The following is a 22,975-nucleotide window of genomic DNA, read 5'->3' on the forward strand; positions in this document are numbered from 1 at the left end:
AGGGAAAGCAACAGAAAATTAACAGGGTAAATGTAGGAGAAACTACAGATCTACCAGAACTTGAGGAGAGAGAGAGTCAGGCTTTGTAAAAAGAGATATACAATACAAAGAGGACAATTTTTTAAAAGGCAAAACCTTGGAATGGCCTGGTTTCTTTTCACTGCAAGAATTATTTATTGTCAGGAGTACTGAAATAAAATGACCAAATTGAGTCATCGTCCTGTTCAAAACTTTATATATTCCACAGTTAGTTGCCCTGGCAAAAAACTAACATTTGGGTAATCACTTTGTCATGAAGAAAACCACCTGCAAATCAAATAAGAAACATTGAAAGCAGGGCTAACTGTATTCAGGGAAGTTCTGTAGAGCAGTTTGGGTTGGGTTTGTTCCACAGAAAAAGAATGAGGCCATGAAGGGAAACAATAGGATTTATGTTTAAAGGATTAAAATGAGGTTGGGGTTGCCCACCTGTACTCTATCCTGGTGACTCTGGCCCTCTGATCTAAATAGCCAAAGTAATAAATTATGCTATTTCCACATTGTCTGTGCTATTCTACTCACCAGAGCTTAAGAACCATAGAAATGTGGGATCCTGGATCAGGAAAAGACTCAACTAACCTTAGAGGGATTTTGAGATTGTCTCCCTGCCCACCATCACTGCAAGCTGGACTAGTTAGAGAGAGGAGCAGAGTAGGCTGGTAACAGAACACAGGTTCACTATAAAGATGTTCAAATGGCAATTGGCTTTCCTCCCACACAGAGGGGAAAATGTGCATTGCTGATTTTGGTTTATTAAAAACAAAACACAATTCAGGTGATTCGAATGCAAAGGTTTAATAAAGAGACTAATTTTTACAGATATGTGGGCTGGATCAAGGGACATACCTAGAGATTAGAAACAGAGCAGTCATAAACATCGGTAAGCTTGAAGGAGTAAAGCGAAAAAAAATAGTTCCCATCTTGATACCACCAAGAGCAGTCACAAAGAGTCTCTCTTAACCAAACTGTAGCCAGGGTCCTCTGAACTCACTTCTCAACTAGGCTTCCAAGTCTCAGCATTGTCAAATTCAGGAAGAATCCTTCTAAGTCAGCTTAGTCAGTATCCCCACTCTCCGTATCTCATTAGGTTCCTCATCCTCCACCAGCTCCCAGGTGATGTCTGACCACTCTGGCCTGCCTTCAGAGAGAATCCTGTGAGGGTGGGTTATGCAGGATATCCTTACTGCTAATGTCCCCATTCATCATTTTCTAACCACTGACCCCCTGACCCTGCTCCTTGGCTATAAAATCCCCACTTTTCCTTGTTGCATTCAAAGTTCACCCTGATTTCTCTCCCTTAATACAAACCCCATTATAGTACCCCCTCCCCCATCGAATAAAGTCTTCTTTATGATCTTTAACAAGTGTCAGAAGGGATCATTTTTTCTTTAACAGTGGGAACCATGAAGAGTGGGTCCCTGGAACAGCTGTACTCATGGAGAGTACAGCCCAAAAGGAAGTGAAAAAGAAAAACTCCAACAATCTTTTCATTTACCCTCCTACCTATCTTCTCCTGCTGCTGCCTCTCATTTGGACAAACAGACTAGAAGCCAGCTGACAAGAGCACCTGTTTGATGTAGTTCCAAGGGGTCAACCTCCTGGGACACATTGCATGGTAGAGATGAACAAAGAATGGTTTTGAGGCCAAGAGCATTTTTTTTACAATAATAAATTGAGATTGTTCAGGATATTAGCCAGTTCTCAAAAGTGTATGGAATGCCTGAGCAATTCAAAAACAGTACAGAAACTATTTTTTTGCTCTCTTGGGTGCTTTAAAGTATAAATAAATAAATGCTCTCCTTCTGCTACTCATTTTTGGAAAGTAAATCGTTCAAGTTGTCAGACTATATAAGCAATGTCTCTTTATTCGTGGCCATGGAATAACCCTCTGCTCAAACAACTTTTTGCTTTAGGGCAAATTTTAGCTTCATAATAGCAAGGGAAACAAGTTAGATAGGCTTCCTTGTTTACTATGGGAAATGATGTATGGATTTTTTTGGGAAAGAATTCCTAGCAGTCTATCTCGGGTGTTTTGAAGTTCTTTAGCAATGGAGAAAAGCACTTCTGTAAGACGAGCATGATCTTCCTTTATGACTCCCCACAGATCTGAGCCCATCAATGTATTTTATTGAATGTACTTAAAAAAATGCTCTTGGCTGACAGATTAACTGGTTTATGAAAGGAAGAGACTCATGGGTAGTCTGTACGTTGCACTGAGAGCTAAACTCAGATGCAAATCCCTGAGCTAACAGATTTAGTAGAAAGAGAACTGAATTAGAAGACAGGAAATCTGGGTTTGGTAAACGAGGTTTGGGTCTAACAGTAAAGTAGTAATATGATCTCAGACTAGAAATGTAAATTCTTTGTAACACACTGTATTTCCTCTATAAAAGTCTGTGTTAGTTTATTTCCAATGTCCTTCTCAAGATAACTTTAAAAATCAGATCTAAATTCAAAAGGCATTCCCTGAAACAATCAGATACCCTTTTGAAGAATCAGCAATGGAGAAAGGATAAATAAAATAAAATAAAATAAAATAATTACCTTCCTCTGGGCATGTACTTTTTTTCTGACCATATTTTTAAATCTGATTTTGGAATTCACAGTTACATGGATGGCCATAACCATTAAATACATAAGGTGTACAGAGACAGTATCAGCTAAAGAAAAAGGGGTAGAGCTTTGGCCCTGTCATTGCTTTGGACTTTGCCTTTGATACAGTTGTATGGTGTAGAATTTTTTATTTGAAGGGGAAATCTTCCTTTTACCCTCTTGTGGTGGTTCTCTTTTTCTTTAAACATTCAAGCATTTTCTATTTTTTTCTCAGTCTGTATCTCCAGTATTGGGTCTCTTTCTCTAAGAACCTTTTTCCTTATAAAGATCTTTTCTAAGATAATATCCATAGATCACAGTAGAATATGAATACTACCTTTTGTGATAGGCTGAATGATGGCCCCCCAAAGATATTTACCTCCTAATCCCTGGAGCCTCTGAATATGTTACCATACATGATGAATGAAACTTTGCAGATGTAATTAAGCTAAGGATTTTGAAATGGGGAGACTAACATGAATTGTCCAGGTGGGAAAAATGTAATCACAAGGAACTTTATAAGGAGGATTCCAGTCAGAGAAAGAGAAGATGCAGGGATGGAAGCTGAGGTCAGAGAGGAAAGAAGATATTATACTGTTGGCTTTCAAGGTGGAGGGGGAGACCCTTCGCCAAGGAATGTGGGCAGCCTCCAGAAGCTGGAAAAGGCAAGCAAAATTTCTTCTTAGAGTCTCCAAAAAGAAAGGTGCCCTACTGACACCCAAGGCTTGTGCCAGGTAAGCCCAGTGAAACTTACTTCTGACTTCAGTTCTCCAGAACTATAAAATAATATAGTTACTTTATCTCAAGCCACTAAATTTGTGGCAATTTGTTTATAGCAGTAGTAGTGAATAGAAGTTCTAAGAATATTTTAAACAGGGTCTTCTGGAAAGACCTACAAATCTCCATTAACCAAAGAAATAATCATATAATTATGTAATAAATCTCTGATGATTTCATATCCTGTAATAGAAAGTTGTGGAGAAGCGTATGGATAGGAAATAGTACCCACAGTACCCCAAATATTACTAAGTCATCTATTCATTGACTTGTATAGTGGTAAGCCCTACAACAGCTTTATATATATTCTTTTAAAAAAATTTTTATTTATTTATTTGAGAGAGAGAGAGAGAGAGATTGGGAGAATGAGTTATGGGAGGTGCAGAGGGAGAACCGACTCCGTACAGAGCCGGGAGCCCAAAATGGGACTCTATCCCAGGACTCTGGGATCATAACCTAAGCCGAAGGCAGATACTTAACCAACTGAGCCACTCAGGCGTCTATATATGATTCTTTAAAAAAAAATCTGAGATAAAAAAAATTACAAGCTCACACAGGCAAAAGAATACATAGGGTTTTCTATCACCATTTGCAGGCACCCTCATGAATTCATAAGAATGCTTTACTTTTTCTGTTAAATTTTGTACCATCCCATTTTTTTTCTATGAAGACATATCAGTGGACAAGGCAGAAAGTAATTTTTAGATTCAACATCATTAAATGTCTTTGTTGTTGCTAACTATGATGTTGGTAAACTATTCCTAACTTTATTCCTTTCTTGGGACATCCTTCCTGAATTGAAGTATACTCATGATGGATTAGAAGGAATTCCTGACCCTCTTTCCAATTCTCCTTAAGTTGGATCCTAAAAAATGTAACATGCAATTTACTACTGATGAAAATGACTATTGCCTCCATACTCTGTAGCTCCTGAATAGACATCTTTCTCTAATTAGCATTATCCTACCATATTATAATTATTTATTTACAAGGCTGTCTCTGTACATTAGAGTCTATTAGACTATGAGATTTTTAAGGTTGGGGATCATTTTTATGCACCTTTTTATTTCCCAAGGCTTGTGCCAGGTAAGCACTAGATAAATGTTTTTGGAATTAATTAGTCTTTACATAGGTTAAGATTATAATATACCTGAGAGTGCTCAGGGAATCTGAAAAAAATACATAAAAAGCTAAAGACAATCAGAAATAACTGTCATTATACATCAGATAATATAAGCAATGGCTCCAAAGTAAAAATATCATGGTGTAAAATTGAGTCGCTTACCTTGGGCCACACGGTTAAGTGTTGAACATCCTTTCCCCCTTGTATTTCTACACTTCCCCTTTCAACCTGGCCTTCACAACATTCTCCTACTGGAGAGGTGCCCTAATGCCCTCATCCTGCTCCATTATTTCCCAGAACACATTCCCTGTTTGGCCCTGGCCTGCCTGCCTCAGACTGCTCTGCAATTTTGAGCAGTCCACCTCTCCTTTGTTCATCAGATTGGACTTCAAGTGCAGGGCTCTACTCCACAGTCTGGCATTCTGCTTTTCTCTTTTAAAGAAATCTGTGTTGGGCGCCTGGGTGGCTCAGTTGGTTAAGTGACTGCCTTCGGCTCAGGTCATGATCCTGGAGTCCCGGGATCGAGTCCCGCATCGGGCTCCCTGCTCGGCAGGGAGTCTGCTTCTCCCTCTGACCCTCCCCCATCTCATGTGCTCTCTCTCTCTCTCATTCTCTCTGTCTTAAATAAATAAATAAAATCTTTAAAAAAAAAAATAAAGAAATAAATAAAGAAATCTGTGTTGACTTGTTAATATTTGTGTCAACTTAATGTCATTCTCCCAGGAAACCTCTTTCACACTGAGGCTTTCTTAAGAAATAACTTCTTTGCACACAACAAAATTTCAGATATGTGGTAGTGCTGTATCGCAGACTTTATTTTAGCAGATTTTTTAAGTGCCCGCGATTAATTTGGGACACCTGGGTGGCTCAGCCGGTTAAATATCACCAAATTCAGTTTTTGGCCTACTTTAGTCTTATCACTAAAATATGATTTTTATAAAAGAGTATCACTGTGAGACAAAAATACATTTAAGCCTATCATTCACTTACTTCAAACATCAGTCAATCAATAAATTCTTGATTTTGAACAATCCCTTAGAGTTCACAAAAAGTGAATCTCACTTGTCTTACAAGAATAACTGTGTTGGAAGGATAAAAATGGGGGGAGTAAAGAAGCCATAATACAAAGTTCAGTTTATTAATAAAGACAGGTAAGAGTATGAGATAATATCATAAAGCTGGGTATACTTTAATCCTCTATGAATGTTTTCCAAGGGTGGCTGCAACATGATAGCATTTACCTTGGACATGACATTTTGATTGTGAAGTCATTGAATAATGAACTGTGGTGAATCATGGTGAGTTTATTTAAAGATGATTGAAGAAAAGCAGATCAGCTTCTCATATAGGTAAAATAAAAAAGAAAAATGAAAGTATGCCAATTAGTAAAGAAGAGACAAGAAAGCCCAAAGCACCATTGAAAATGTAGAAATTAAAATAAATAAGTGACAGACCTAGAAGTTGGAAGCTGTAAAACTCTAAACCTATTTCTGCTGGCAATATAAAGTGTGATGATTTATGTAATTTATTACAAATGTTAAAAAATTTTAATTACAGGAAGACGCTTCAGAGATATTCACTTGATAAAAGTTTTCCCTCCTTAATCTGCCATTCTGTAATACTATAGGGGAAATGTTATATGCAAATCTAGAAACATTCCGGGGTGCCCGGCTGGCTCAGTCAGAGAGCATGGAACTCTTGATCTTGGGGTTATGAGTTTGAGCCCCATGTTGGGTGTAGAGATTACTTAAATAAATAAATAAAAATAAATGTTAAAAAAAACACACAAAAACCTAGAAATATTTGAAGGTCAATGGGTGTGGGGCCCAGGGAAATTTTGAGCACCTACATTAAATATAAGGACATGGTAAATAAAGATTGAGTTGAGGATGCAAATGTGGAAGAAAAAGGTAGACTAGGGTTGGACAAACACCACTAGTCTCTAACTGTTCATTGTTTGAAACATCTATTGAGTCTTGAATCATCAAATCAGGAACACTCCCTTGAATGGCTGATGTCCTCTCATCAATATTGCACTTTACACATACATCCTCCGCCTGATTAAAATCCTTGATAGCAGGGGCAATGCCTTTCATTTTGTTGTGTTTTGGTAATTTCTTCAGTGTTTAGCCTAAAGTCAGTAGAAACCAGGGTGAGCTCAAGAATCCGTGCACATAAAACTTGAAGTTTCAGAGTACATATATAGCTGTAGCCAGGATTGAGAATCACCACTCAAGTACCCCAGCTGAACTTTTCCAACACTCGATTACCAAGTCTTCTGAACCCATGTTAATCTTCTAATAGCATATTAATTCCTTAGTAAACCAGATGCTTAGGGAAGCCTACAGGTATATCCCTATTCTGGTTGGCAATCATTTTATCATCAGTACTATTATTAAAAACAGTGTTTATTGTGTACCTCCCATGCTACAGGAATTATGAAAAACAATTATATTATAACAAGTGCTTACAAGTAATTACAAACATGATTTTATTTTCCACACTTTAAAGTTAAAAACACTTGAATTCAGAGGGCTCAAAAACCCATCCAGGAGCACACAGCTAGTGAATTCAGTGGCTTAAGTGACTTTCCATCTCCTGTGAAACTGGGTTAAAACAAGGCATTTTTGTGGGGATGGCTTACCCCTGGGTGCTCAGAAAAGCAAACCAGATTCCACCAACTTAATTCCTCATGATTTGTAAGATTGAATCCAGCCAACCAAACTCCTTTTAAAAAACTCTGTTTTTATGTTAATCCTTAGTATTCCATTCTTAACCCTCTTATGAACAGTCTTTTTCAGGGAAATGATATTTATTCCTGTTAATTAAACAAAACTGAAGACCTCTAAACCGTTATTTCTAACTTCAACCTCTTTCTGAAACTCTGAAACTAATACTGTGAACTCTTCAAGCTGAGTGTGAACAAACGAACCCTTTACTATCCATTCATCCATTCAATTTGTCCCAAGATTTAAATATTTTTTAAACTTTAAAAAAAATTTTTAAAAGATTTTATTTATTTGACAGACAGAGACATAATGTGAGAGGGAACACAAGCAGGGGGAGTGGGAGAGGGAGAAGCAGGCTTCCCACAGAACAGGGAGCCCAATGTGGGGCTCAATCCCAGGACCCCGGGGATCATGACCTGAGCCGAATGCAGACGCCCAACGACTGAGCAACCCAGGTGCCCCAACTTTTAAAAATTTTTTTAAGTAATCTCTATACTCAACATGGGGCTTGAACTGACAACCCCAAAATCAAGAGTCACACACTTAGGGTGCCTGGGTCGCTCATTCAGTTAAGCCTCTGCCTTCGGCTGAGGTCATGATCTGGGAGTCCTGGGATAGAGCCCGGCATCCCGCATTGGCCTCCCTGCTCAGTGGGGAGTCTGCTTCTTCCTCTGCTCCTCCCCCTGTTCATGATCTCTCGCTCTCTCAAATAAATAAAATCTTAAAAAATATATATTTAAGAGTCATACACTCTACTGACCGAGCCAGTCAGGCACCCCTGTCCTAAGATTTTTAACCTGACAAAGATATTTAAAAAAAATTGTATTTGTAAAGTACAAGAATCAGAAACCAAGAAATAGAAAATTATTCAAAACATTGAATCCCTAAGGCCTAGAAAATAAAACACCACTCTAAATGAAACTTTCACAATTCAGGACATGTGACATTACCACAGGAAAAATATTCCCCATTGAAGACAATCTCACTATTAAAGAACAATATAGGAGTGTCAGAAAACTCAACAAATGAGATTAGCACCATAAAAACTGCAGATTATAGAAAACCTAAAAGACCCTATAAAATAAACAAGTGTTAAATAATGAAGGGATAAAAGAAATAGAAACTATAATTTTCATTTGCAACGACGTGGATGGAACTGGAGGGTATTATGCTGAGCGAAATAAGTCAAACAGAGAAAGACATGTATCATATGACCTCACTGATATGAGGAATTCTTAATCTCAGGAAACAAACTGAGGGTTGCTGGAGTGGGGGGTGGGGTGGGAGGGATGGGGTGACTGGGTGACGGACACTGGGGAGGGTATGTGCTCTGATAAGCGCTGTGAATTGTGCAAGACTGTTGAATCTCAGATCTGTACCTCTGAAACAAATAATGCAATATATGTTAAGAAAGAAAAAAAGAAGAAGAAGAATGTAGCAGGAGGGGAAGAATGAAGGGGGGGAAATCGGAGGGGGAGAAGAACCATGAGAGACGATGGACTCTGAAAAACAAACTGAGGGTTCTAGAGGGGAGGGGGGTGGGAGGATGGGTTAGCCTGGTGATGGGTATTGAGGAGGGCACGTTCTGCATGGAGCACTGGGTGTTATGCACAAACAATGAATCATGGAACACTATATTTAAAACTAATGATGCAATGTATGGGGATTAACATAACAAAAAAATTAAAAAAAAAAGAAATAGAAACTATAATTTTAAAAGAAAACAAAACAATAAAAAAAAAAGAACAGGCTGATTTGACAAAGAATTAAACCAAGCTTTCTGACTCCAGATCCTGTGCTTCCAATAAACACATTTTTTTTCCTGCCTGCCTTTCTACCACACTCAATTTCCCACACCACTATTCTAATTCAAAAAATCATGACATCTTGAATCAGTGCAACAGCCTTATTGGTGTCCATGCTCCTAATCTTGTCTCCCCTCCCAATCTGTGCTTCATTATAAAGTAAGTGTCCTCGTGTTAAATGCTCATCTGAGCACATTACTTCCTTGATACAACTATCCCAGAGCATCTTGTTGTTTTTAATGTAGTTTGCAAGACTCTGTGTGATGTCCCTCCTTGCCTGTTCAGCCTCATTTCCTATCATTTATCCCCTTCACATTCTATTGAGGCCCTGGCTCCTGGAGCACATAGTGCTCTCTACGCCTCCTGGCCTTTGCTCTTCCTGTTCCCAGACATTAGTCTGTAAACCAATCTCTCAGAGGGACCTGAAAGCCCACATTAGAATGAGATAGCTTCCCTCTGTGCACAATCACTTCTACACTCTTCTCTTACAATCACATTTGCCATGTTTAATTGTGAAGTTTGAGATCACTAGATAATACCTCTATAAAATCTGAGATAGCATGAACCTATTAATTATATAAATGGTTTTTTTTAAAAGATTTTATTTATTTATTTGACAGAGAGAGAGAGCAGCAGGCAGAGGGAGAGGGAGAAGCAGGTTCCCCTACTGAGCAGGGAGCCCGACATGGGGCTCAATCCCAGCACCCTGGGATCATGACCTGAGCCGAAGGCAGATGCTTAACCGACTGAGCCACTCAGGCACCCCTATAAATGGTTTTGTAGCAGATGTTCGTTCCATAGATATTTGTTGAGAACATTAGACCACCATCATGCATCTCCTTAGCTTCTTCTCTCTGCTGATAAAAATCCTATTCATATTTTAAGGAACAGCTCACATGACCAATTTTTAAAAAAATATCAACTGTCCTACCTCCAGTGTTCTCATATTATCATAATCTATAAAAGTCTATCTCTCCAGCTAAATTGTAATCTACCGCATTGGTAATATGTAATAGGTTCTTAGTACACATTTAATGACTAGGTATATGATCTAATGACTGTAAACAACCAAATGACTGATATTAGGTCCTTACTGAGATGCCCATAAAGAAGATCATAAAACAACAATAACAACAACAACAACAACACATTTTTCCAATTTTACTGAAGATCAGTAAACCTTTACAATTTTAATTTGAACAACATATCCTCTTACATAACCTCATCATTGGATTGTTCATCTTTTTTTCCTCTTCTTGTATCAACACCTTAACAAACTACATATTAAAAAATATTCTACCCCTCTGTGGAGAAATCTATCTGCATCCAGGAATGATTAGATCCTTCCAACAATCCTTGGGCATCGAAGTATCAAGAGATTCAAAGGCAAAAGCATGTGGCTGTTGTTTTGCCTTGCTAAAGATAAACTGGATTCAACTGGGAAAACCAGCATATCACAGTCCATTCATACCTATTTCTTTCACTGAAATCATTCTAATTCTGATCATTTTATAATCAAATTTAAGTTTTGTAGAGGAAAATATTGCCTCTTAAATAAATCATAACTTTATAAATAAATTTTTAATGCATGAAACCATAATTTAAAATATGATAAAAGATATCAAGGAAGAACTAAATAAATGGAGAGATACCCCATGGTCATGGATAAAAGAGTCAATGTTGTCAAGATGTGAATGTGTCACAACTTGATCTAGAGATTCAACACAATCCAAATAAAAATCCCTGCAAATTATTTTGCAGATATTGACAAACTGATTCTAAAGTTTATTATCAAGAGGCAAAAGACCCAGATTAGCCAACTCAATATTGAACAAAGTTACAATATTGACACTACCTGACTTTAAGACATACTATAAAGCTACAATAATGAAGACTGTGTGGTATTGGTGAGAGGACAGATAGAACAAATAGATCAATGGAACACAACAGAGTTCAAAAATAAACCCACAAAAAATCACAAAGGTGCAAAGGTGATACAGCAGAGTAAAGGTAGTCTTTTCAACAAATGGTGCTCAACAAACTGGACATGTAAAAAAAAAAACCTAGACGTATCTCTTACATCCTTCACAAGAATTGACTCAAAAGAAATCATAGACCTAAATGTAAAACACAAAACTATGAAACTCCTAGAAGATAACATAGGATAAAATCTAGATGACTTTAGGTATAGCAATGAGTTTTTTGATACAACACCAAAGGCACAATCCATAAAATAAATAATTGATAAACTGGATTACACTGAAATTAACAACTTCAAGAGAATGAGGAGACAGGTCACAGATTGAGAGAAATTATATGCATAAAGCACATATGATAAAAGAGCGTTAAATACACAAACAGCTCTAGAAACTCAACAATAAGAAAATGAATCACTTGATTTAAAGAAGTGGGTAAAAGACTAAGACACTTCATCAAAAAAGATATACAGACAGCAAGTACGTATATGAAAAGATGTTCAACATCATATGTCATTAGGAAATTGCAAGCTAAAACCACAAGATACCACCTGAAACATCTATACGAACGGTCAAAATCCAAAACACTGACAATACCAAATGCTAGTGGGGATGTGCAATAACATAAATAATCATTCACTGCTGGTGGGAATGCAAAATGCACAGACATTCTGGAAGACAGCTCGACAGTTTCTTACAAAACTAATGTACTATTACCATGTGATCCAGTGATTGTGTTCCTTGGTATTTACCCAAGGGAACTGAAAACTTGTCCACACAAAACCCTACACAAGGATATTTAAAGCAGCTCTATTCATAATTGCCCAAACTTGGAAGCAACCAAGATGTCCTTCAGTAGGTGAATGGATAAATTGTGGTACATTTAGACAATGGAATATTACTCATCACTTAAAAGAAATGAGCCATCAAGCCAAGAAAAGTCATGGAAGATATTTAAGTACATATTATTAAGTGAAAGTATCCAATGTGAAAAGATTACACACTATATGATTCCAACTATATGACATTCTAGAAATGGCAAAACTATGGAGACAGTAAAAAGATTAGTGGTTACCAAGAGTTAGAGAGGACAGAGGGATGAATAGGCAGAGCACAGAGAAAGTTCGGGCAGTGAAATTATTCAATACAATACTACAATGATGGATACAAATCATTATACATTTTTTTTAATCCATAGAATGTACAACAGCAAGAATGAACCTTAATGCAAACTGCGGACCTTGATGATTTTGACGTATCACTGTAGGTTCATCAGTTATAACAAATGCACTACCATGGTGGAGGATGTCCACAATGAGAAAGTTTGTGCATGTGTGGGGTCAGGGATATATGAGAACCCTCTGTACTTTCTGTTCAACTTTTCTGTGAACCTAAAGCTGCTCTAAAACATAAAGTTTATTAATTGAAAAAAATGTAGTTAAAACATACAGGCTTAACTTAAGCTGTTCTTCAGTTATAGCTTAGAGAAATTGAAATTAAAATATTTATATGGTTCTTCTCTGTACCTAATGGATAAACTATAATAGATTTTTTAAGAGACTAAAAAAAGAACAAACTCCGTTTGCTCCATTTATACTGTTATTAAAGTAATGTGGTTTTAAAAAGTGTTTCTTGAGGGGTACCTGGGCGGCTCAGTCGGTTAAGTGTCCAACTCTTTATTTTGGCTCAGGTCATGATCTCAGGGTCCCAGGATCAAGCACCGCATTGAGCTCTACACTGGGTGTGGAGCCTGCTTAAGATTCTCTCTCTCCTTCTCCTTGTGCCCCTTCTCACTTGTGCATGCACGTGCTCTCTCTCTCACAATCAATCAATTAATGGATGAATAAATAAATAAATAAATAAATAAATAAATAAATAAATAGTTTCTGGAGTGATCATATGTATAAAATTTGGCAGTAGTCCCTTGGAAAGAATTGGGCTATTATTCTACCTTGTGGATTGCAAAATCCATGTGGGAACATCTGACCTTCCTCAAGTATGTCCCCACTTATCTCTGAGAGTGTCCCCAGACCCACTTGCAAGATAAATGTTTATTGCCTGAATGCAGTTTTAAATGTTTGAAAATTGTTTTACTTATTTAATTTTCCCCCAGCAGTCTACTGACAGAATAAAAGAAGTCAGACAAAATTAAATTACATGTGTAGGAAAAGGTGAAATGACAAGTTATATAAAGCTGATAACTGCTTTATATAATTTGTGTAATATACCATAACACCCAGTATGATTACCTTACCTCTAAAGGATATTAAACAACTAACTAGTGATATATTTTTTCAGCATATCAAAATTGTTATATCTTCTTGAATGATCAGTTTTGCTACATTTTCTAGGTTTACACCTAGGAGGAGGAGGCTCCTGTGGCATTGGGCTGTGAAGATCTTTGTTGCAAGCCTAATGTTAAACTATGAAAATAGGGTGAGGCAATATGACAAATAGAGAGTAACTCCCATTTTATAGAAAGAGAAGTTAAGCACAGACACATGCAAGATGGAGGTGATATTAAAGCTGAAAATAAAATTTCAAGGATCACTGTATCCCATGATTTTGCTGAGGGTTTATAATCACATTTTTGCTGTGTAATTTAAGCAGATTAGGGGCATCTCAAGATTGCTGCTAACACCACCATTGTGTTTCGGCCTAAACATGCCAACACTCATAGAAGTTCCTAATTGCTTTGGCGAACCCTGCATGGTGCGGGGTGGGGGTCAGCAGCACAGTTCCTCCAAGAAACAACATTTATCTCGTGATCATTGTAGGTCATGCAGACCCTTGTCGTCTGATACACCTTCTTCTCTTTTGTAGTGTTTGAGCCCTTTAGATCAATCAGCTCAAATTTCTGCTCCTAACACATTGGAATGTTTGGTTAAGCTGACAAATTTGTGTGGTAAATATAACTGCCTGGCAGGAAGCTTTCTGTCTGCTTCAGTCAATGCTTTGAAATAAGTCCAGCCAGAAACATTTGTTCAGGCAGCTATGAAAGTCAGTGATACAAATGGATAAGCTATATGTCCTGTCTTTAGGGTGGTACTTGAATGGCTCAGTGGGCACAGACAGGCCACTGTTCTGGAAGGGCCAAAGGACTCCACTGGCAAATGGAACCGGCAGATACAGGTTGAATACAGTAGGGATCACTCAGTATATTACGTGGGAGAATTTGGGCCAGGTCAAAGAGGCAGGAAACCCAGAGGGGGCAGTCAGTTGGTGCTGTACACTGATGTCCCACTTTAAGACTGCTCTAATAGCAGCGGTGGTCACTGGTGGGGTGGGCTGAGCAGATGTACAGTCACTTCAGCTCCTGACATTAAGGCTTGCCATCTAAGGGATGAGAATGAATGGCCACGATGACTCTGAAATACTCCCATAACTCACCCACCAGTGTGTTTATTAATTCATCTAAAACAAGTATTTGAGCATATCTTCTTGGAAAGGAACGTTGGGAGCTGCTGGATGGGTGTCAAACCAGAGATCTATTTGGGATCCCTAAACAGATAAAAATAGCATAGAGGGGAATGGTGGAGAAAGCTGAGAGAGACACAGAAGCAATACTACAGGGTTTTAAATAAGTGAGAAATTACTTCTGGTTGATTAAAAGTGATTGTTAATACATAAATGAGGACATTGGTTCAGCGTATGAGGATGAATGTAAGCTCAACAAAGCCTAAAGCTATACAGAGTAAAGGGGTTATTTGAGCTGAGTAGGATGGTTTTTATAAGATGAATGTAGTAACTTAAATTTGTATGGACTTTTAACTTCCCTTGTATACCCTATTTTATGTGATCGTCACAACAGACTTGGCATATAAGTAGGGGAAAATTTATTAACCAATTTTACAACTAAAAAATGATTTTCCTTGAGATATCTAATGCCAGTCTTAAAGTCATGATAGAAAAATGATATTCTGAATTAGGGTCTTCTCCTTTCAGGTACAACAGGGGCTTTTCTCCTGATCATGTAGTCTCTAGAAAAGATTGTTGAAGATCTCAGAAACTCGTAAGTGTGTTTGTCTCTAGCCAATGGGAATAGGACATTACTAGAAGGAATGAATTTACACTTCACTTTAGATAGTGCTGAACTATTTGAAGTGTTTAGTGATTATATACTCCTTTTCTAATTAACAATAATTAAAAGAAAATATCCGGGGGGAGGGGAGACATAAAATAAGGAAAATAAGGACATAGGCAATTTAAGATACAGAGAAAAAGGAAAGGGTATATTCCACCTGGAATATAAAAGGAGTACATTACTTGAAAAATTATGTCAGGCAGGGATATATGGGCAGAATCACTTGATCATAATATATAGGTTTGATCTATCTCAAGGGTAAGTCACCCTCAATGCAGAATCAAATAACCCCCCAAATAATATTCATCTACATCTATAGTCCAGGCAAATATGCATATACTCATGAAAAATTCTACCCTATATCATATGCAGTAGTTGGGCATACGTCACCAATCCACTGAACATACATACATTTGGATATTTACTATTTATCATGGAAATGAACATATGTCCCTATCTGCCTCATTATTAGTAATAATAACAAAAACTGTAATAGTATTTTGCAATGCAAGCAATATGATATAGCACTGAACATAATACTATCGAAATGCAATGACATGTTTGGAGAATAATAGAACATTTTAATCAATATGTTCAAAATTCTCAGAACTATCTTCAACTTGAAATGATAGTTTCTTCTTAGGAGTCTACATACTGCTTTGAAAATACAAATTTACTTCCAAACAACTTGTAAAAGAAATATGCCCTATGGAGACAGCTTAATATGATAGAAAATCCTGGGCTAGAACTCTGAAAATAAAGGTTCCCATCTTAGTAGTGGACCTGCTCACTGTGACTGAGAGCCAACTATTTAATCCCTCTGAGCCCAAGCATGCTCAGCTGTAGCCATGATGTGCAGTGTCTTCTAGCTCACTGGCAATGCAGGCATGAGCAAGGTAATAGTCTGAAATAAAAATCTGCAATTTTAGGGGAAAAAACTAGTTATCCATTTCAAGGTAGCCATTGCTGGGGAAATGGATTTGATCTTGATAGTGACATGACCACACATTTTGCTTTAAACATCTCTGGGTGTGAGTTATATAAGCTATACATCTCTTACCTGAAAGGTACTTGTTTAGAGCCTTCTGCAATCAAATTATATTTGGTTGTCAGAAAGCTGATACTGAGATATTATAATGTGGCAATGGTTTTCAAAGAGCTGATTTATTAAAAGGAAGGATCCGTCAGCCCAGGTGTATGACATGGGCCAAGAGAGCAAAAAGACCATTTGTGAGCTTCTGTAGACATAGCCAGAGAGTAACTCCAGAAACAAGGTAATTTGTTTTCAATTAAAATAGTATATGACAATATGATGATCCTTGCATGGATCATAATAAGTGAAATAAGTTAGCCACAGAAAGACAAATACTGCATGATTCCATTTATCTGAGGCATCTAAAATAATTAAAATCATAGAATGAAAGGGTGGAACAGTGACTGGCAGGGGCTGGGGGTAGGTGGAAATGGGGAATTAATAATCGATGGGCATAAAGTTTCAGTTAAGCAAGATGAGTAAGTGCTAGAGATGCGCTATCTAATATTGTACCTATAGGCAACAATAATGTATTATACACTTAAAAATTTGTGAAGATGGTAGATCTCATGTTGAGTTTTGATCACAATAAAAATTTTTTTAAAAATAAAATACAATACAAAGGGAGTAGGAAATTCATGTTCCTGTGAAATTTCCCTTAAAGCCTGTAATTCAGGGGATAACTTGATGGAATAGAATGGGTGAAGTGAGAAATGCGAAATAATTGATGGGGAAATATATGAAAATATTATGTAGATTAATGTGAAGATAACAATATTAGCCTCTAAACAATATAGGATGAGATGGAAAATTTAAGCCTTTCAAGGACAGAAACGAGCAAATTGTGCCCCCAGTACTTAGCAGAGTATCTCTGCAAGCAGGTTCTCAAGAAATATGAGTCAAATGGATGAAATGTCCCTAACTACTACTGATGGGGCTTTGGACTTCTAGTTCTTGTTTCTATAATGGAAATAAATCCAAATGGAGACTAAGGAGACAGGAGGAGAGGGAGTTTGAAAAAAGAGAGCCAGAAACACCTGCACACGTTTATTAAAGTTCTGAAATCATTAAATGAAGTGTTTTGGAATAAGGAAGGTAAAATCTATTACTACCAAGATGTTAGAATCTTAGACTCTTGCCTCCTTAACACATGCATTGTCACCAACTGCCCCGCAGAGTTTCAATAAGCCTTGGGCCAGGACTGCGCTCCACAAAGGCAGAGGAAAACAGTCATCCGAACTTGGGTGTTAGTTCTAAGGATTATCTGCAGAAACCAGAAGCCCCTGGTATTACTTGCTTCCTTTTCACTTGAAGAAACAACCAATTTGGGAGGAAAATGGAAAAAAAAATGCACTAAAACATACTATAGGAAACATATTAATGAGGAATGATTTCCTGAATATTCTATCTATTCTTCTTTGGAATCTTTTTAATGACCTTTTGGTCTGGTTCTGCCCCTAAGAAGAGCGGGGAAGAGATCACTTTCAAGAAATGCCTTTCCAAGAAATGCCCTTGACTTGTCTCTTACCAAAACAGCTTATGTTCATTTGCTTTCTGTCCAGGTCCTGAAAAGCTTCAATGTCAAGGAGTCTTCTAGGGTTGTGTGAGATATGATACCCACCAGTAACAGCTGTCCCAGCCTCTCAGGCTGCTAACTATGTCTGAGCAGTGACTTGAGGTTAGAATGTGTCCCTTGGAGTCGCTGGCTCAAGTCTCACAGCAAAGACAGCACTTATACAGAGCAGGGACTATCCATCATAGTTTTACAGATGAAGAAACGGGACTGGACAATAGACACGTCTGGGATAGAAACCTGATGTCTGCGACTCCTAACAAAGCCAGCGGTTTTCCCACTATCACAGTGGAAGCATGGCATGACTTGAGGCCATTTTGCATTATGGTTCAGAGCATGACATCGAAGGCGGACCGATACGGATGTGGCTGTGAAACTTGATTTGGCCATTTCCTGGTTGTGTGCCCATGGTGATTTACTTAAGCTTTCAGAACTTTGGTTTTCATACCTACAAAATGGGGGCAATGATAATACCTCCTACCGTGTGAGGATGAGAAGAGATAAGATCTGTTTCTGTGAAGCACAGGTCTAGTGTAAGTCATCCCTGAATGAACACAGTTTGTTAATTTGCTAAGAGGAAAGCTGCTGAGCAGCCGGACAGACTCAGGAGGTTGCAAGCAGCAGCAAGCAGCCCTGCCCCAGGGGGGCTCACGTGGGGGAGAGGAAGGACCCTGGATCTGCATACTGACTTGAACACCTGTTAGCTGCATGGGCAAGTCATTTAATCTTTTCTCAATCTCAGCTTTCTAATTTGTAAAATAAGGATAAGGATGCATAGTTTATTGAGTTGTAGTGAAGAGAAGCATATAAATTCATGTGAAATACACTGCACGATGTCTGGTATACAGAGGTGCTTGATAAATGATAGCTCTTATTCAATCTCAGTCGCAATTGCAGAAGTGCCTCTCCCAAGTCATTCCATGTTTCAGTTGCTCAGAATGCTACACACACACACACACACACACACACTATGACAAGAAGAATTAGGGGGTGAGAAACTAACCTAAGTCTTCATTAAGTATAATGGTTTTGGTGAAAGATATGTATCACGGATGATTTCTAGGGAGTCCTTATTAAGTTATTGTACACTAAAACAGAACAGCCATGATGGCACATAAAATAACATCACTCTAAAAATATTTTATATATCCTGAATCAATAATAATCATAATCATAATCATCTCTTAGAACTTTACTCTCCTTCTTTTGAAGACATGCATGCTACTCATATTATTTTACTTAATTTAACTAGAATACCTACAGATAGAGACTTCTGTGTTTGCATCTTAATAAAAATTAAAATTAAAAAGAAAAATGTTAGATGCTTTTCTACTTGCAAGAGATTGTTGTTGTTGACTCTTAACCTAGAGGTCTTACCTTTATCAGACTTTTTAAATATGTTCCAATTATCTCCTTACAAGCATCACCACCATTTACTCAAGTTTGAAGTGCAGTAGGAATCCTTTACAGGTTCTTGAATAGTGACTTCAGCCAGATGTTGTCCTGAACTGGACATGGGCTTCATGGGACCCAGGTAACCAGATGTAGCATAACTGTCATCTCTGACAGTGTGGCATTGATGGTCCCTTCGGTAAAATGTATTCCACAAGTCTCCTCATATAAGCAGGCCTGAGCCCAGTTTGCAACCTCCAGGTGGAAAGGTAATAAAACATACGAAGACTTGGATATAAGATGATTGGTTTTTTTATTCACCTCCTTCACATAAGGGACAGTCAAATACCTGTGGTTATACCTCCACTTAATGAGACCAGTTACATTCTAAAACACTTAGTGAAGAATCCTTAAGTGGACCAGAAAATTATTGTTGTACTCACTCTCCTACTACTCCCCTCACCTCCAACTAGGGAGGATTTTCAGTTATTTATATCATTCTGCAGCCTGAAGCCAAGATGCTCTTGCTTGGATAACCAAATTCAAGATTTGGACAATATAAGGTGTTGGCTAATATAAACCTGCAGACATTTTGCATTATTTAATAACAATGCAAGCTTTTCTACTAAACCGATATAAAAGGTTTCTGGTGGAATATGTTATTTTACATTGTTTTTTCAAATTAAAGATGTTTTATGTTAAAAGCTACTTGCCTTAAATTCTCTTTTTCTGGGGATACATTTTATATCTATCTATCTGTCTATCTCCTAGAGATTTGAATTTCTAATATGTTTCATTACAAATATTCATACCAATGCACAGAGTCAAAATTCAAACAATAGTTGGACAACTGCTGCCAAGGAGAGTGTTTTTGATGGATCAATGGTGGGAATAAGATCCAACAGGGCCCGGACCAAGATGAGGTAAGTAAGGTGACACGTGTAAATGTGTGATCAGATACTTTTTTTTATCCTAATATTTTGCTATTTAGTTTATCATATATTTTTGCAGTGATTTTGATTCCTTAAAATATAGTACTAAAGTACTATTTATCTTGATTATAGATATGTTATAGGCTTCCCCTTAAATTTTATATTCGAGGCAAGTGCCTCACTTGCATGATCCTAATTTTGGCCCTGGTTTGGATTATTGGCTGCAATTATTCACATGCCCATGTCAACATTCCTACTACTTTTTAGCTGAGTAGAAGGTACTTTGTACCCCTGGCCTTTGGACTTGGCCATGTGACTTGCTTTGGCCAACATGGATGCCAGCAAACAGGATGTAAGCAGAGCTTGAAACTGTTTGCAGGACAGGGTTTTCCTTCTTGCATTCCTGCCATCATCATGAGCAGAGAATGTCTTAAGTAGCTACAACCCCTGATACCTAAGCCCAGAAGATGTGGAACAAACTTGAACCCAACCTACAATTTGAATCCTGCAGGCTAGATGGTTGCCACCACCTACAGACCCATGATCTTAGGAAATTATTACTGTTGTTTTAAACCAGTGAGGTTTGCAGGTAGTTTGCTATATAGCATTACTGTAGCAGCTCTGAGTAGTAGAGAGGGGTGGTAGAAAATATGCTTCTCTACCTCTCATACTTTTTTATAAATAATAATCCATTTCATTCATTTGCAAACATTCATTATGCAACTACAATGTGACAGGCACTGGGGCTTCAGAGAGGTAATAAAATGCTGGTCTTTGTGGTTCAGAAGTTTACTGTCTGGTAGGAGAAAGACTATGGATGAGTAGATGCAATTAGTTGTTAAGAGTGCTGAAAGGCAAATCTGCATTTGGTACAGTAGGCACAGAGTTAAATAAGTTATCAAACCTACTAGAGAGAAAAGATTTAATGAAAGAGCTGATTATTATATGGAATTAAACCCAGATGCTCACCTGGGTCAGGGAAATAAAGAAATTCAGATGGGGACTGTGACACACATTACCTACAGAGACAGAAGCTCCTCAGCTCTAGCTAATTGTTACTTGGCAAATGGAAGCTCAATGTTACCCGGTCTTTTAGGTTTCAAGAGAAATCTAGATTATACTTTTAAAAAAATACAATTTAAAACTAGTTGCCATTCATTCAAGCTGTTTCTACCTTTCTGCACAGACAAGAAAGTCCCCAGACCCAACAAACAAATAATCAGACCATGGGCCACATTTAAACCTTGAATTTCCAGTTTGAGGTTGACCAATTGGTAGGAAATCAGGAGACAGCCAGCTTGGACAGGGCACAGTGGCCCCCAGGCAGGGGTGGGCAGCACTGAGATTTTGCCTTCAGCTCAGCTCTCCAAGCCAGAGCTCTCTGGCAATGCTGATGCAACTGGGAGGAATGGGTACTGTTTTTCTTGTCTCTCGCTCTCTCTTTTTTTTTTTTTTCCAATTTGCTCAAAGTCACTGAAGGGCATGTTTCTTTCATCAATTTCCACCTCTTAATAACAACAAAGTAATAATAAACAGAATGAAAACATCTTAAGTCCTAGAAAATGCACTTTTAATTATCTGTAATTTCAGACACTGTCTCTCTCTAATATGCTAGATGGCATGTTTCCTACACATATTTCAGCCTAGGAATAATAACAATTTATGATATATTTTTTTAGGAAAGCAGATTATGCTCATATATTTTCACTATTAAATTTGGGTAATAGAGGAATGTGTATTTTTAAAATATAACAGATGTACCTTTGTATAAAAATCATCTATCTTTGGTATTATTCCTATAAATCTTAGAATGGTATTTTTCTTCTTGTCAAAATCGAAATTCCTATTTACAAACAATAGCACCAATAGTGGAAGGTGGTTTGGGGGTTGGGAGGATAAATGTCAAATTTAGCAGGACTGCGTAAGTGCTCTTCATTTATAAATAATACACCACAATATGATAACATGATATTTATCCAGCATGGCAGAGAAATTTGGTATTCTAGGAACACAAATGTTTTTGATAGCTGGAGGTTACAACTTCAAATGCCCCCAAGAAATTTGATGAGAAGCTATCTAAGATCTATTACATAATTTATCTGCCTTCTTAAACAGACTAGACTAAAATAAACAGACAAGTAAAGCAAAACCTTGGATTCTTTAAGTTCATCCTCATGAATAGCATATTATGCTGTAAGGCAGCGCTGCCTTCCATGGCTACGTTAGGAGATGGGGTTGTCGAGCCATATATGAAATGGCCTTTGATCTAGTCTGCAGCCTGGTGGTTCTCCTGTATCAGAATCACCCATGGGAACACAGAATTTTGGTCTCCTTCCGCTACAGTTTCTTTTTCAGTAGATTTGGGCTGGAAAACAAGATTTTTAATTTCTAACATATTCCCAGGTGATGTTGCTGTTGCTGGTCCAGAAATCATATTTTAATCACCATTGCTATCAGCCTTCCCCCTTCCTTCCTTCCCTCTTTCTTTCTTTCCTACCTTCCTTCCTTCCTTCCTTTTCTTCTTTCCTCCATCCTTCTCTCCTTCCTTCCCTCCCTTCTTCCCATCTGTCCTTTTTCAATATATTTCCTAACTCCTACTCCTTCACCTGTGATTTACCAATGCTTTCCACATGCTCTTGCTTATAAAGTGCTCACAGAAAAAACTGAGTCTTCTCCTCTTACTGCTTCAGATCATGATTGTGCCTCTTAGGCTTTGCCCTTTATTATCAGCAATCACATAGCCAGTTTGGGATACAGAACCAGTGTTGAGGGTTCCGGTCCTTAGAGATTCTGTCTTTAATGGTTGGACTTACAGAACTCAGGACATCAAGACATCATTTATCATGAAGTATGGACAATTCCACAGCCCTTTCTAACACTCTTCTGTCCCTTCTCAGTCTTCCAAAATATCACTCTCATC

At 37.8% G+C, this 22,975-nt stretch overlaps 1 protein-coding gene across 2 annotated transcripts in view; it reads right to left on the bottom strand.

The window, feature by feature from the left end:
• Positions 1 to 22,975, bottom strand: part of DCC (DCC netrin 1 receptor) — a 1,153,179-nt gene that overhangs the window by 553,658 nt on the left and 576,546 nt on the right. The window lies entirely within an intron of this gene.

Source organism: Halichoerus grypus, chromosome 13 (assembly GCF_964656455.1).
Source record: "Halichoerus grypus chromosome 13, mHalGry1.hap1.1, whole genome shotgun sequence".
Classification (NCBI taxonomy): domain Eukaryota; kingdom Metazoa; phylum Chordata; class Mammalia; order Carnivora; family Phocidae; genus Halichoerus; species Halichoerus grypus.